Here is a 12865-nt window from a genome sequence, read left to right as displayed (position 1 = left end):
ACCATCTAAGGGTTTTGTTCACCCCCCAAGTTCATGTCAGAAAGTTCATCCTCTTGAACTCGACCACTTTTTTGCATGTCCTTCAGATGTTTCTTCTGCATCAATCAGTGCTTTAATCTTTGTTGGAACCTCAGCTTCCTCTTTTTCTTGGAGAGCTTGCTTAACCGTGTCCATTGGATTTGCTAGTACTACTCGATCTGCAATTGGTACTTCAACCACTTTTTTTGCATGTCCTTCTGATGTGCTTCTTCCACATCAATCATTGCTTTAATCTCTATTGGAGCCTCGGCTTCCTCTTTTTATTGGAGAGCCTGCTTAACCATGTCCCCTTGATTTGCCAATACTAGATCTATGATTGGTGCTTTAATCTGTGCTAGAACCGTAGCTTCATCTTTTTCTTAGAGAACTTGCTTAACTGTGTCCCCTAGATTTGCCAGTACTACTCAATCTATGATTGGCACGTCATAAGATCCAGATCATATTGAGACACTATCTAGTCAACCTCTACATCAGATATACGGAAACCAGATCCAGATTCTCTCTTAGGATTATTTCTTCCTCATCATCATCCTCCACTCCTCTCAACCAGTTGAGTCCTTTTGCTTAGAAAGGATGATTAGATAGATCTAATTTTCCTTTGGAGAGCTTTGGTACTTTTACCTTTTTCTTTCCTCTCTGTGAATGGTAATCTAGTATGTTTCCTAGTTATGATGAACCTTAGATATACTATGGAGTTTTCCTTCATTTGTATGATCACAAAAGATGTTTAAAATTTACAATCAGCTACGCTAAACTCTTAGCTATGAACAATGCCGATAGGCATAACTTTTTGCCGATCTACCATTTGACTACGAATGGTGTTTCTCTATGATGATACTTATACGACTAGACGTTGTGAGAGGGATGGCTCTTTACCCGTACGACAATAACTTAGAGTTCATTGATAGATGTATAAAATTCTTAGGAACTTTAATTCCCCACCAAAGGACTTTGTGACTCTACCAAGCATACCTCTGTTTCGTGTTTAATATGGCATGTCTATCCATATGTAATAGCAAGACTTGATCATTGATGGCTTCATGGCATACTTAATTGTATTTAAATAAATTTGTAAGAGATGTTGTTTATCTTATGTATTTACAAATCTTATCTTTTTAAGTCCATGTAAATCAAAATGTAAATCTTATCTTTTTAAGTCCATGTAAATCAAAATGTAGTAGGGTCTAGAACTTGCCTTCTACCTTGGACCAACAAGCCATCCAAGTTGCATTCAAGCATATAGCTAGTAATAGAGCAATGGCCACAACTTACTATCTCAGTTTAGGGAATATTATTTTGGTCAACCCTACTATCCTTTGTTCATGTGGCAACATCAGTGGGATGAAGAAGAAGAGAAATTTATCGTGGAGATAGACATAGACATGCCATGCTTCGAACCCTAAGTTTAGCCATGATTATGGAAGGCCTAAATTTTATAAAATAATATAGGATTTGTGGTAGAACCCTTTTTACCTTAGGCAAATACTTATCCAAGACTAACCATCTTAGTTTGTATCCTTCCTCATAGGAAATTTGTAATCTTACCTATGTTGCCACACTACCAAGGTCACCATATCCATAAACTTACCCATGTTGCCACACTGCCAAGGTCCCCCTATCCATGATCTTTCCCGTGTTGGCACACACTGCCAAGGTCCCCCTATCCATGAACTTACCTGGATGGTTTATGTTGTAGAGGCTTCTATCCTCGTAGTATTTGTGCAATTCATGTGCATATGCTCCCACCCTGCCCTGCCTCCCCCTCCTTGCTGCCCCCCCACCTCTCCCCCCCTTCCCTCCCCTCATTGCACTGTGCATTTCTTTTTTTCTTTTTTCTTTTACTCTTTTTCTTCTTCTTCTTCTTTCTTTTTCTTTCTTTTTTTCTTTCTCTCTCTCTCTCTCTCTCTCTCTCTCTCTCTCTCTCTCTCTCTCTCTCTCTCTCTCTCTCTCTCTCTCTCTCTCTCTCTCTCTCTCTCTCTCTCTCTCTCTCTCTCTCTTCTTTTTCATTTCTCTTTTTGTTTCCTCGACCCTCTCCTCCCTCCCCTCCCATGCAAGTTAATGTTTCCAGGCTTTTGGGGTTTTTAGTTTTTTCGGCAAGCTTCGGTTCATTCTTGTCTTCACCCTCAAGAGCAATCGCTCCATCATCCCCTGGACTGAGAAGCTGTCGTTGCTTGCATTTCCTTCTCTGAAGCGGATCTATAGGTTCTTGCCACACAACTGTTGCCTCACTTGAGGCCTCCACCTTTTTTGCCTTTGGCTAGGATGGAGCTTGGAGGTTCAGCCCATCAAGACCAAGATGGAGAGGTGGTAGTTTCCAGTCTGGAGGTGCTACTCTTTGTGTTCATGCATACCTCTGTTGCGGTACCTCTTCCCCCGTCTTACAGATACCTTTACTGTGATCGATGGAGTCCGGAGCATGCATATGTGCGTGCTCGTACTACAGAGTGGCATCACATGGAGGACAAGATTAGTGCCCACCTGGCGTGCCTTCGCCCCCGCACACGGATTGTGATTATTCCCCGTCTAAACCCTCCACCAAGACTCTTTGAGTGGAGGGCAACTTCGCTAGTGTCGCATCACACCAAGATTGATATGTGGATTGTTTCATGGAACATTCAAGGTTTAGGGGGGCCTCAGTGCTTTTTCAGAGACGAGGCGTCCTACAAGGTGAGCTTCAGAGGGCCATAGTGGGGGGACCTATAGACATTATTTCCCTCCAGGAGCATCATCTCTCAGAGGGGCACACCTGCAAATGTGGGAAGATTCTTCCAAGAAAGAGTCATACTTTCTAGTCCCCATCCTTCGGCCCCTTCAAGGACATAGGGAGGGGTGTGTTTTTCTGTCAGTGTGAGATGAGCAGTTTGCCACAACAGTGATTGGCTCAAGGGTCATTGTCCCGAGGCGAGCATTGTCCCCAGGCAGGCACAATGGATTACCATTACTATTGGAGAGGATAGCATTATCTTCCTCAACATCTATGCTCCAAACATTCCTACAGGTAGAGCCCTCTTCTTGAGCTCAATACAGCAAGCCCTCCCTGAGGCTGACTTTTGGTGCTTGGGTGGTGACTTTAACATGATTGAGGCAGCATTAGAGGACAAGCTTGGAGGTGGCATGGGATAGTTCAGGAGAAGAGTACTCAGCCTGGGAGGAAATGATTCTTGCAGTTAGGGGATAGGAACCTTAGCATCTTCCAAAGTTTGGGCGTAGTAGCACTAGGAGCATTTGCTTCTTGAGATCGGATAAGAGAAGCACCGGCCCCAACCTCTCTAGACTTGAAAGGTTTTATGTTGATGATTGGACTTGTAGCTAAGGGGATATGATTGGTGTTCTGGCAAGTACTTCCTTTTCTAATCATGCCCCAATTATTTTGTCCTTAGAGGACCCCTAGAGGCATGACAAGCATGTGAGATTGAGGATTCGAGATAGCCTCATTCAGGACCCAGAGATATGCAGTAGGATAGAGTAGATATGGGCGAGACTAGATTTTCATTCAGGCTCTGCTGCATGCAGGGCTTAGGGGAGATCAACAATTTCTTGCAAGAGGCAGCTAAAAGCAAATTCGAGGGTTTTCAAGAGCAAGAGAGGAGTTTGAGAAGGAGTCTTGACTCTTTATAGTAGCCGGCTTCGGGAGAGGTCCCCAAATAGCCAGTGGATCGAGAGTCATCAGCCCGCCACTACTCACACAGAGATTAGATCCATAGAGGAGAGGAGGGTAGAGTACATGTATCATTTTAGGGCCTCTTTCTGAACACAAGTAGGCGACAAAAACACATGGGATTTCTTTGAAATCGCTAGACCCCACAGGAGAAGAGATGGTATTCGCAGGTTGCGTGGCCACGATGGAGCTATTGTTTCAGATCCCCCCCAGGTGAGAGCCATCCCCCCCAGGTGAGAGCCATCGCCACCACGGGCTTTTTCGATCCCTCCTCACTCGTGCCCCAGCATCTTCACAAGTGGTGGATGCACGCGAGAGGGTCTGGCGGCATACAAGGGAGGTGGTTCCCCCTTCTCTTCAGTCATTTTTATTAACACCATTTATTGCTGAGGAGTTGGCGGAGGCATTAACGGCACTTCCCAGGGGCGAATGGGTTTCCAATCTCCTTCTTTCTTTGCCATTAAGACCTCGTGGAAGGTTGCCTTTGAGTTGCTTTCAATGAGATTGTGATTATAGGTGCCATGCCAGAGAGGCTCTTAGAGGGCTTGATTCACGTGATTCCCAAAGAGGGTGGTGATAGATTGGAGATCCGACAGTGGAGACCCATCACTCTCCCCCTTGGGATAGCCTATACGATATTGGCCATCAACGGGAGACTTCAGCCTTTTCTCCCAAACTTGATCCATGACACTCAGACTGGCTTTGTTCAGGATCGGAGCATCCTGGATAACATATTTACCTTCTGGGAGAGGCGACAACATCGGCCAAGATGTGGCAACAGGACCTCATTGTGCTTCTCCTAGATTTCAAGAAATTATATGATAGGGTGGATTGGAGCTTTCTGGAGGGCACGATGAGACAGAAGGGATTCCCCCATGGAGTGGATTCATGGGGTTTTAGGACTCTACACAGCCTCGCATAGCTAGGTCCTCATTCAGGGAGCCTGAGGTGATACATTTTCCCTTTCTCGCTCAGTTCGGCACGCTCAGTTCGGCACAGGACTGTCCACCATTGGTACCTCTTCCTTTTCATCGATAAGTCCATGAGCAATTTTCTCTCTTCCCCTTCATATGCAGGAGGAGTTTCTTGATTTAGAGTTTGCAACAAATGACACAGCAGCCTTCCTTTCAAGAGATGGGAATCTCTAGAGATTCGCGAGCCATGTACTTCTAGCCACTATGTGGTACATCACTTCGTGTTGAGCCTTTTCTCGGGCATGCATTGGCCAGGTACATCGATTGATCTGGAACTTCTTATGGGTTGAAAGTCCCTTGCTAGGGTATTTTCTAGGACCAGTGCCTTGGAAAGTAATCAAGCGAAGATCCTGACCATGCTTAGGAGCATTCATGCCTACTTAGACGCCAGTCCAACCACTCTTGCAGCAGGGAGTGTATAGACGTCGCAGCTCTGCACACAAGAAGGTGCGATTTTCATCTGCTAGGGATGTAGAGCCTCGAGCAGCATCACGGATAGTATAGTTTGCAAAGCACTCTGTAGTATCGACTGCTAGTCTTCTCAAGGATCTCAAGACACCGAGCCTTGGGGGAGAGGAGAAAGAGTGCAATAAAGACTCGGTTAACATATTCCTACAAAAGTGGTATGACATCCACAACCTTAGGCAGCCGCCTGAGGAAGTGAGGCTCATAGAGGCTAGCTTGTCGTTGAGACAGGCAAGGTGTTTAAGTGGTGGATGAGTTTGGCCGATAGCGCCAGTCGTCCTTATATTTGGGTTTGAGACGATGTTTCAAAAAGAATTTTTACCCGTGAATAAAGATCGTGGCGGGAGTGAGACAGATGCTCGATGCTGGGCATCTCCCTCACCCAATACATCTCCAACTACCGTGAGATCATATTGAGATTAAAGGGAATCGATGAGTTCCATAACTTACGTGGGTTCACTAGGGGTCTAAACCCAGATTGCGAGACATTTGTTGAGCCTAAGCAGCCAAAGGATTTCTGCAAAGCAATAAAGTTCCATAACTTACGTGGGTTCATTAGGGGTCTAAACCCAGATTGCGAGACATTTGTTGAGCCTAAGCAGCCAAAGGATTTCTGCAAAGCAATAAAGTATGCAAAAATTTATGACGACATTTTACGTCGCTCTAAATCCGGTGTTAGCAAATTAATCGAGGGTAAAGAGGGCTCACATTTCAAGAGGAAATTCTTTCGGGGTGATAGGGGATAGGGGGCCAGAGTGATCAGCAGAGGGGACAGGGAGGGCGTTGGTCTAAAAACCGTGCCGTTTTAAAGAGAAGAACTTGTCTAAAACTGCTAAAAAAAAGAGAACTTGTCTAAAACTGCTAAAAAAAGAGCAGTATGATAGAGCGAGAAAGGAAAATATCTACTTTAACTACTTTAAGGCTGGGCATAGCAAGGCAACATGTCCAAAGCTAGGGGTTGGAGGGAGTTCCAGTGATGCCAAGAGGGACGACAAGTCCTCGCAGCAGCAGGTACATACTATTCAGTGGTTGCCACTAATCAAAGAGGTAACTATAGGACATATGGATAGTACCCATGCTTAATGCATCACCCAGGCAATGAGGCAACCATCAGTGGAACCACATGATTTGGTCCGCCTTTATGGCAGCATTGGTGGCCATAGAGTCACCGTTATGACTAACGATGGGGCCACACACAACTTTCTTAACTATGCGTTAGTTAAGAAGTTGCGCCTTTTGTAGACCAAGTCTGACCACCATGAGTACACACTGCACTGGCTAATAGTCACGACAAAACTGTTTGGGACATAATGGTCTTGGGTGTACCTTTAGCTATGCAGGGTTATGAGAACAAGCTAGATTTTTAGGTCATGCATTTGGCTAGAGCCGATATATATCTAGGCAGGGAGTTGTTGTATAACATCGGCCCTACCCTGAGTCGTTGCTACCAAGATAATAGCCAAGACTCTTCTATCTGGAAGAGGTCATCTTGCCAACATCAAGAAAGAATTAATGGATCCCAAAGTTATAGAGGAACACCTCAAGCCCGAAATCAAAGGATCCAAAAGGACTATTTCAAGTGTGGGAGAGCGGCCATATAGCTCCAAATTATCCAAAAATGATGGACTCTAGGCATGGCTCTGATACCATGTTGAAATTAGAGCAATGTGATGAGCTATGGTGGATCAAATACTAGAATCAACATCATTAACAAAGTAATTAGAAGATAATTAAGATGTGATTAGTGAGTAATTAACAAATAGCTTAATGTAGGCATAGATAATCAAAAACCAGCAAATTCTCATTAGGCCAATGCCTCAATTTATAGAGTTTACATCCAAGCATCTAATCCCACTGATTTCTCCTTGATTCACTCCACCTCTTTTGCTTGATTCTCTCCACCTCTTCACTTTTCCCAGAATATCTCCTAGAATATCTCCACACTTCCTAAATATTCTCATGCTACCCTTTCTTCTCTCCCAGTAGATTCTTCTCACCTTTTCACAGGTTCTTTCACATTTACACATTCTCTTTTACAGCCTCTAACCAAGGGCTTGTTCTCGCACACACCCTATTCACTTGTATTTTCAACACCTCCCCTCAAGTGAATAATCCTAGCACACCTGGATCCTATACCAAGTTTCTCTCTTACTTGATAGCCCGCGACCAGTGCCTCAAGTCCCTAAACTCCATAGTCCTTGACACTCTCTCTCTCTCTATGTGTCCAAGGCTACTACAAGTGCCCGTGACCTTGACTAAAGTGCTCACTGATTTCATCATTTAAACTGAGTGCAATAAGTCCCAATGCTTTTTCATTCCTGCTCTTCCACTCATTTTCTCCTCTCTCTGGACATTCATCTCTTCCCTCAACTAGCCCCCACACATATTTTTCCTTCATGAGCAAATACATGGTTTTTGTCTGCCATGTGTAAAACTGCTCCCCATTAAATTTGGCTATTTCTTGTGCTGTACTCATGATTATGTGAAGGGGGTCTTACCTCTTGATCCAATTTCAAGATTCAAGGGCAGTGTCTACCCTTTTACAACTCAATCTCGTGTTTAAGACATGATTACAACAAATTTATCAGCATAAAATCACCAGAAATTACATTAAATCAAGGGTAACCAATTTGTACGGAATGGTTGGAGTATCAAACCAACTCCGAATTGCAATCTGAAGTTATAGGGATCTGTATCAAATACTAATGGTTAATTTGAACCCTCAATTGTACCAAAATACAGTGATTAGTACTGATTAATCACTGATTAGCAAATTTATATCTGGTTTGTGTGCAGAAAACAGAGTATGCGGGGAGTCCAGATCTGGGGCCTTAGACTTCAAATGAGCTCAAATGCTTTCAAAGCCATCAATAGCAATGAGTCTAGTAGAGGATTAAGCCAAGAAACACAAGATTTGACCAAATATTGAAAGCTTAATCTCTGTTTTACCAAAGTCACCTGCTGCTGTGCAGATTTGATGAAGAGCTTGGATCTCACTGTAGACTTGATCAAATTGAATTCTGTCTTCACCAGCTTGTAGAGCATGCTTGAAAACTCCTGGAGCTAAGAGGAATTAGGCTAATTCACCTTGAGTGAGTGTAGATCTGAGATCTTCGGCTGAAAAACGATGCCTGCTAAAACAGCAATTTCTCCTTCGTTCGCCGGCGGTTTGCGCTTCTTTCTTGACTGGCTGGAGCACAAGGCTCATGGGGCTAGCTATGGTTAGAAGCAATAGGCCTAATTTTTAGTGTGCAAGGAGAATGAACTCCTCCACTGGCTGGGGGTACAGAGGTGAGTTGAAAAAAGAGGAAATTTTATAATTTTCTACTAATCCTAATTAGTAAAATGATTAGCAAGATAATGGGCTCACAAAATGATGGATTCTAGGCATGGCTCTGATACCATGTTGAAATTAGAGCAATGTGATGAGCTATGGTGGATCAAATACTAGAATCAACATCATTAACAAAGTGATTAGACAATAATTAAGATGAGTAATTAATAAATAGCTTAATCTAGGCATAGATAATCAAAAACCAACAAATTCTCATTAGGCCAATGCCTCAATTTATAGAGTTTACATCCAAGCATCTAATCCCACTGATTTCTCCTTGATTCACTCCACCTCTTTTGCTTGATTCTCTCCATCTCTTCACTTTTCCCAGAATATCTCCCAGAATATCTCCACACTTCCTAAATATTCTCATGCTACCCTTTATTCTATCCGAGTAGATTCTTCTCACCTTTTCACAGGTTCTTTCACATTTACACATTCTCTTTTACAGCCTCTAACCAAGGGCTTGTTCCCGCACACACCCTATTCACTTGTATTTTCAACACCTCCCCTCAAGTGAATAATCCTAGCACACCTGGATCCTATACCAAGTTTCTCTCTTATTTGATAGCCCGCGGCTAGTGCCTCAAGTCCCTAAACTCCATAGTCCTTGACACACTCTCTCTCTATGTGTCCAAGGCTACTACAAGTGCCCGTGACCTTGACTAAAGTGCTCACACATACATCTATCTACCACGTGGCCTACATCATCGGCGGTGGCTCAGAGGTGGTTTTACTTTGTTGGGGCAGGTTACATTGGGTTGTGGGGTCTCTCTCTCTCTCTCTCTCTCAGAAAAGATGATCCGACTCCTCTTCCTTAGGAGCCTCCATGAAGTTTGCTGATGTCGTTCCTTCTCCACTTGGTTTGCTGTAGCAGTCTCTTGCCAAGTGTCCTGGCTTTCCACAGTTGTGGCAAGTGAAGGTCCTTCCTCCTACTCTGCCTCTTCCTCATCCTCGTCCTCGAGAGAATCCTCCTCGGGTGAAGAGTGCTTTTTCTTGTGAGTTTTTATTTTGGAGAGGGTATGTTAAAAAAAACCACGTGGCATACTATCGATTTTAAAAAAGCCATGCGGCATATTATCGATCTGTGCAGCGTGACATAAGTCTTTTTTTTCCCAAACTTTCTCACAAACAAAAAACTTACAGTTTGCTAGTTTTTGTTTTTGGCCGCTTGTTCCCTCCCTGTGTATCTCTCTCTCTCTCTCTCTCTCTCTCTCTCTCTCTCTCTCTCTCTCTCTCTCTCTCTCTCTATCTATCTATCTATCTCTCTCTCTCACACACGCACACACAAACTCTCTCTCTCTCTCTCTCTCTCTCTCTCTCACACACACACACACACACACACGTGTGTGTAAAAGATATATATATATATATTTATATTTATATTTATATTAAATGTCTTCAAAAGACCCAGTGGGTCTATGAGACCAAAAGTGATACAATAGTGTTCATGTAATCTCATAGAGAGAGAGAGAGAGATTTTTATATTAAACATCTTCAAAAGACCCAGTGGGTCTATGAGACCAAAAGTGATACAATAGTGTCCATGTAATCTCATCATGGTACAAAAGAAAACAAAGACTAGAGCTATGAGCTAAGAAAATCAAATCTGAGCCATATGATAAAAAGTGGGACCATCATCATAAAACCTATGGAGCTAACCCCTCGGTAGGGGGAGGGGGCCATCAAGGATATTGAGCATGGGGTTAGCCTGTAGAAGGCTCTATAGATCCACCGGGCGTGGGAAGGTGGATCTATGGCTCTCCAAGATCTCCTCAAGTTGGGGTTGATGTCTCTGTTTGCTAGTGTGACGACCATGTAGTTTGGGGCGTTGGGCTTGCTGTAGTGCAGTGGCTCGCTCTGGAGTCACGCCAGAGTGGGGTCTCGAGCACTCAAGAATGTGTGGCTCGATGAGGTTGCAGGTATGTCATCCATAGCTAGTGGGGCATGCTCTCGTGGTTGAAAGAACTAAGTGATGCTCGCCTAGGGTCAGGTGGGTGTCTCCCATGGGGTCTCGACTCCCTAATTAGTGAATCTTTGTGTGGTGGTGAAACTCTGGTAGGAAGAGGCCCAGGCATTGCTGATCTGGGTAATCCATGATCCTAGATAAGGGTCCAAACCCCTCTCTAAAGAGATAGTGGAACCTCCCTCTAATCTCATAATATACAGTACATCTGCTTGTGAAGTGCTCCTCTGACTCGACCTCCTATTGGCAGATAGTGCATATCCTCTCCTCACGAGGTATCTACGTGGCTCTCCCTGTCTCTATCCTTAAGCGGTGCGATGACACCCGCAAATGGCCCATTGCAATTCGCATGGCATGTGACATGTATATGTCAAGATAGCTGGCCCTCAGTATGAAAACATCCTCTGTAAGCCTCATGAAAGTATCCATGTAGTACTGCTGTTTGTGTGAGAGTGTTGTGATCTAGGTATCCTGTATATATAGTCCCAATAAATCATATCTGATCACCCAGTTCCTACCATCCTAAGAGAGCCTGATGAATGAGGAGTTTGGATCATACTGGAGTGGGGGGCTGGAGTGGGGGGAAACGATCCATCTTGAGTCCCTGCCTCATGAACCAGGTGCATACTCGGCTATACCATGACTCGTGCCTATCTATTGCTGTTGCTAGCTATTGGGAGGACTGTAGGGCAAGCCTCGGGAGTCTCTAGAGGGGCATGGCACTGATCTTGTGAATGCATGTGATTGTCTGGGGACGAGTGCCTCTACTACCATGGGTGCAGCAACAAACTCTCCCATGATAATATCATGTGGGATTGATGGTTTGTTGCGTACATACGGGAGAGCATCATGACGTAAGGCCTCTCTATCCTAGGCCATTTTGGCCACTGTAAGATCAGATGCCCAGAAGGATGCTCCATACATCAATGCTGCTGGAGAGAGTGATTTAGAGAGAGTTGTAGAGTGAAAGGAGAGAGAGAGAGAGAGAGAGAGAGAGAGAGAGAGAGAGAGAGAGAGAGAGAGAGAGAGAGAGTTGTATTAATGTCTTCAAAATGACCTATGAGACCAAAAGGTTACATCATATCCATGAGGTACATCATCCTGGGTACAAAATAGTAATAAAGAAAGATAACAAAAATCTAGAACTATAAAATCTAATCTAGGTACATGAGCAGAGAGCTCTCATATCACCCTAATACATCCCTCATGGGCCGATGTGACATGGTGCTCAAGGTGGTAAAACTGAGCCGGCGCGAGGAGGTCATGTGATGATAGGAGATGATGGCCCGAATCCTCATGTGGTGGTGTGGCCGTGGGCAAGGGCCATGGGGTGTCGAGCTCTGCATAACTCAGTGGCTCTGCGAGTGTCACACCTCTCAGCCGAGCTCTTGCACTAGCCTGTGGTCTGGGTATGGTGGGTGGATTGGCCCTCAGAGTGCTAGTCTAGAAGAAGTCGGTGAGAGCTCTCTGTGCTGGTCCTCGAGCAAGTACAACTGATCTGAATCTCTCTAAGGACTCCCTGTGTTTGCGGAGCTCCAAAAGAAAAAGTCCCAGGCATCTCCAATCCGAGAAGTCCATGATCTTGGAAAGTGGACCAAACCCAGCTCGGAAGAGGCAGTGGAACCTCCCCCGAATCTCATAGTATATAGGGCATCGACATATGTAACGATCCTTTGTCTCGAGCTCTATGTGACTGAGTTGGCATATTTTGTCCTTTGAGAGAGAGAGAGAGAGAGAGAGAGAGAGAGAGAGAGAGAGAGAGAGAGAGAGAGAGAGAGAGAGAGAGAGAGAGAGAGGTATGTATGAATGCATGCATGTTTACATGAATGTGTAGAGAGATAGATAAAGATATTGCTCGCATCTTCTAAAAAGAGCACTCGTAAAACTTTTTTGGAAAGGGGCAACGAGTTATGTTCATCAACGCATGCTGCTAATATCTCCAACTTATTAACGAAGAGGTATTATGATTTACAACGCTCACCAATTCTTCTTCAATGTGAGTTAGCTAGTAGAACTTGTTCATGAGTTTATATTAGGGATGTAATCTTCTCTTCAGCCCAAATTAGCAAGTGCACGCACATATATCTACTTCTACACTAACATTAGCCTAACTATTGTAAAGGGGCCTAACTACAAGATCAATATTAAAGTGGCCAAGGTACATCAATGCAACAATCCATGACACTCACTTGTCATAGTTGCTTTATAGCATGCACAATTTTAGAAATTGCCACAATAACCTATCCCAAAAAATGGGATAGCACATGACCTACTTATTTTGGCATGGCAAGAAAAACAAATTCTCTTGGGAGTACACACAACCTTTGTCCAAAAATGATAATGAACACAAGAACAGATTTGACTTCATGACCGTGATCATTATTCAGAAAGAAGGAGCACATAAGAAGAGGCCCCTTTGTGAAGGAGTC

Source organism: Cibotium barometz, chromosome 58 (assembly GCF_041138505.1).
Source record: "Cibotium barometz isolate CiBa-2024 chromosome 58, ASM4113850v1, whole genome shotgun sequence".
In the NCBI taxonomy this organism is placed as follows: Eukaryota; Viridiplantae; Streptophyta; class Polypodiopsida; order Cyatheales; family Cibotiaceae; genus Cibotium; species Cibotium barometz.
The sequence above is the reverse complement of the archived record's forward strand: the minus strand, read 5'-3'. Positions refer to the sequence as shown.